Source organism: Danio aesculapii, chromosome 22 (genome assembly GCF_903798145.1).
Source record: "Danio aesculapii chromosome 22, fDanAes4.1, whole genome shotgun sequence".
In the NCBI taxonomy this organism is placed as follows: Eukaryota; Metazoa; Chordata; class Actinopteri; order Cypriniformes; family Danionidae; genus Danio; species Danio aesculapii.
The window spans coordinates 4,952,752-4,957,751 of NC_079456.1; positions in this window are offsets into that span (position 1 = coordinate 4,952,752).

The following is a 5,000-nucleotide window of genomic DNA, read 5'->3' on the forward strand; positions in this document are numbered from 1 at the left end:
TACCGCGACAGCGCTCCGAGATCAGACGACTGATTCAGCCGGCGCAGCATCTGAGGAGCGAATGTTGGAGCTGCGTTGACGACACCGACATTACACGATTGGACGAGTTCACCGCATGACAACAACCACGTGTGTTTTGGGTTTATTATTGGACAAAGTCTCACAAATTTCAAAACAAACAATTCACTTTTCATATCATCTCTATCTTGTACACATCATGCTTATTAAAAGACTACAGATACTTTACTGCAGTAATCATCTTTTGTTAAATAATCTGGTTATAAAGACTAGATTGTTTGCACAGGTTTATTCAACCTTTTTATACAGACTATTTACTGTATTCAGCTCTATAAATGATATTAATGATATATTTTAGTGAATAACCTAAATATTAACTCAAATATGTCTTACAGACTTGTAATAAAATAATTATCACCATTGATCCTGACACCCCTATAAAGATTTATTAGCAAATTAAGTAAAAAAATATTTTATTAAATATAAAAATATATGATTATAAAATATTTGATTTCCTGTCAAGCCGTTTATGCAGAAATGTTAAGTGACATTGATGTTGGCTCATTTATTTTGGTCCTTTTGTTCAATCTTTTTAGATTAAAGCGCTTTTTTTATCCTTTTATTATCCAAAATAACCCAATTCGTGAATATTTATTTCCTTTTTCTGTGCCCTCTCGTTCTCCACTTATTTCTCATCCGTTTGTTATATCGGCTACTTAAATTTAATTATTAATTCCCTTATTGTTTAAAAATGAACTATAGTTTGTAGAGACTGTGCTCTGTTTTATTTGTACTGTAAATCTTTTATTGTTATTGCAATAAATAAATAAATGATCAGGTCATGCGATCGGTCATGACTGCAGCAACTTGGAGCCCCGAAGTGTCCGGTTTGATAAAAGCCCCGTTTATTAACTCCACCCCCGCCTGCGCTCGGCTAATCTCGTTGATCATCGGCTGCAGCCGTGCTTCATGTTAATCGCACCCATCCGATTGTTAAGTGTGACGTCACGCAAAGCGGCTTCCGGGTTCAAGAGCTTTATCAAACTGTATGGGGAGACTCATCAAATGATAATAATAAGCGTTTACAAAGCGCTGTAATACTTTCGAAAATCACGATCGCGATGTATATATCCATGCCTAATATCTGATGGGCAGAAAGTGATTTATTTTTTAATAAATTGTTAAAATTTTGGTATTTGTGATGCAGCAAGCCCTGAGATTGTTGTGTACACTATGACTTTATATAAAATTCACTTTAATGTGTGATATATGACTAAAAAGTGATTGTAAACGAATATTTTCTCAATTCAAATGAGTGGCGGCTCGGACCCGGAAACAGTATTACATATGTCACCAACACGTCACCACTTAACCAGCGGGTAGACTCCTGATAATACATCCACACGATCTCACAAGGAAACTATTTTACACATTGTTGGAAATGTGGCTAATTTGTACGAATTCATACAATTTAATTCGTTTTTTACAATTTTATTCGGAATGGTTCGCATGATGGCGACGCAGTGGCGCAGTAGGTAGTGCTGTCGCCTCACAGCAAGAAGGTTGCTGGTTCAAGCCTCGGCTGGGTCAGTTGGCGTTTCTGTGTGGAGTTTGCATGTTCTCCCTGCGCTCGTGTGGGTTTCCTCCGGGTGCTCCGGTTTCCCCCACAGTCCAAAGACATGCGGTACAGGTGAATTGGGTAAGCTAAATTGTCCGTAGTGTATGAGTGTGAGTAAGTGTGTATGGATGTTTCCCAGAGATGGGTTGCGGCTGGAAGGGCATCCGTGGCATAAAACATATGCTGGATAAGTTGGCGGTTCATTCCACTGTGGCGACCCCAGATTAATAAAGGGACTGAGCCGAAAAGAAAATGACTGAATGAATGAATGGCTCACGTGAATGATGTTTTGACACAGTGTCGAGATCCCGAAGCGCAAGTGTTTCGAAACACTGCACCGAAGCATGATCCGAAACACCCAGGTCACATGACTCAAGTGATTTGAAACACCCAGCTCACGTGACTCAAGTGATTTGAAACACCCAGGTCACGTGACAAGTGATTTGAAACACCCAGGTCACGCATCCTCCTCTGCCTTTTGGGTGCCTTTGACAGTGCAGAACGTTTCGTTGACATTGCGGGGAGAACATTTGCAAACACACAGTACAGCACTTCAGAGTCACACTGCTAGCAATCGAATATTTATGTAAATTTGGCAAGCTGAACTCATTCTGTAATCTACAAGAGACACAGCATGGAGGAGATTGATTGACAGTGGTCTACAGCCAATCAGGACACAGAACACACTGAGCCATAGACAAAAAGCATGTCAAAGTGCATGATAGAAATCAACACAGTTCTGTCTGAACATCTTACACAAGATGATTCTCATCATAGGTGCCCTTTAAAATGCGGCTACTTTGTAATGGGATGACAATTCACCGGAAGAGCTTGACCTGACTGAAAATTAAAAGTCTGTATGCATATACTCCATTATTATTATTATTCAGTACACAAGTTGGTGATAACATACACTTTCAGTAAGAATCACGTCATACTTCTACCAGCAAAACTAAGACATTTTCACTAATGTTCTTGGTGGAAACGCAGAACAAGCAAAACGCGACGACGCGTGAAATATTCCCGTCAGTAACCGCGTCGCCGCTTCTTTCATAATCAACAAAACTATCTGCAAATACACAAACACAAAGCCATCTACACTCACCACACACTGGGCAGAATATTAGATTAGACATTAATTTGAGGGGAAACCGCTCACAGAACGTATGCGGGCAGATGTCAAAGAGAGACGATGGGTTATAAAGAGCTAATATTCCCGGAACAGAGAGAAAGATTTGTTCACACAGCAGCAAATACAATTTCGCGGCCCCCTCCAGCTCGGCGGCACCAAACAGGAGAAATATGTTTACTTGTTTTAATTTCTTTTTCATGTAATGTTGACCCTGAGGGCTGCAAATATTTCCCCTGCTCGCGCGCTCTCTACATGGTGATTAAATTCAATTTTATTCAAATGAAATCTCCCACTCCGCGCCAGCTCTCTCGCTCTCTCTCTCTCTCTCTCTCTCTCACACACACACACACAGATAATTAGGCAGCGGAAGTGTTTTCTTGCTTTCCTCGCTTTTTTCTCTAATTATAATCCTGTGAGAAAAACCGGAGTTTCCTCGGAGGGGGCGCACGCGCTGACGGACATGCGCCTTTTATAATGAGCGCGCGCGTGATTACAGTTATGATTAGTGTATGATTATTACACAATGGCCCACAGATACCTAGATCATAAGGCATTATCAAATTCAATATTACTTATTCGCATGTCAGACTGTATAGGCTACTGTTTAGGTTTACTTGTAAGTGTGAGGCAAACTGAGGCCATGAAGAATAAAACGCGAGGGCTTTTGGGTTTTACTCACAAGATTTGATGCTTTATTTTCCTTTGGAAATTAATAAAAAGATCATTTTATCCGTTTGCTAAAATATGTATTGAATGTTTAAAGGGCACATAGTTTACCTCTTTTTTATGATTTAATATTAATATTCTTCTGAGTGTGCCAGTTTAGGTTCAGTTTAAAACACAATTCAGATTTGTTTATTATAATGTGTTAAAAAGTGTCATGTTGGGGGCGTGTCCACAGCTCGCTGATTTATGGGTGTGTTGCTTCACATGTAAATTAGTTTCGGCTTCCCAACAAGGGGGCGGGGCCATGAGCTCACCCGCTCTGCGTTTGCAACAGAGTCTGACAGGAAGACTGCGAGAACGAGCTGGATTGAGAGGTTTAGCATTCAGTCGTACATGTACGACTCTGACACAGACCAAGCAGAGAGTACAAAATCATTTGTGTCTTTGTACAGTCAACTGTGTGCTAGTTTCAAGTGCCGAGCTTGTACACAGAAACTAATAACCACCCACACTGAATTAACTTTGACTGAGGCACCGGATGCGCCGCTCGAAGCCGCGACACGGCACACCAGACACTCTCTGTGGCGGGGCAAAGACATGAAGTGTCCCGAATCGTCGCGCCACGCATTTTTGAATTCTAAACATAGGTTTCTGCAGCGGTCCGCGGCGCCCAGCCGTCGACTTGAGTGTACCCTGATAGAAACCTATGTTTAGAATTCTAAAACGAATGCTAGTTAAGATCACAGGGAGCTTCTGGGATCGCGAGAAATGCAAACGGCTGAAGTATAAGGTAGACTCAATGAGAAGTACACATGTTTGCAAACCTACCTAAAGATACAATCAATAATTCCGATTAGAGCGATAATGTGGAGAATATTGCTCTTGTGTTGAGCCCAATGAGCCTTGCATCTAAAAATAGAGCTAGCTTGTTCCTTTAGTGATATCGCTTCGACTCACGCTGAAAATGGCGGACGTGAATCAACAAACTGAGGATATGATGACGCGCCTGTCAATCAATATTGGTGGGCGGGGGGATCGCTCTCCTGCGTAAAGTTGCGGTCGGTTTGAAAACCGCTCCAATTGGTCCACCGTTTTTATGTTGTTAAATTGAAAAAAAAAAAAAAGCACTGGGTGTGCTTATATCACCCAAATATGACGGTCTATACACCATACATGCACATATGTCTGTCCAAACAGCTTGAAAAGTAGATTTTTTACCATAGGTGCCCTTTAAATATAATCCTTCTAGGAGCAATAACTGATGTTAAGAGTTGTCGTTTAATTCAGTTCTGTGAATCAGTTCAAGTTGTAAGCTACATTTACAGTGGGTGACACTTCAAAAGGAGCATAACCGCCGCGAGTGGCACCGCTGCTGCACTAAACAATTAAGATTGTGTATTTAGGTATAACTGCAGTTCGCAACTATGCCGCCAGGGGGCACAACGAGGCAGGATGCAAACTGACTAAAACATACAATAGCTGTATATACTCTGCTACTTGTAAATGAAGATGAAATTCCTTCATTAATCATTAAAAACTTGTTAACAAGCTTTATTATCAGTGACT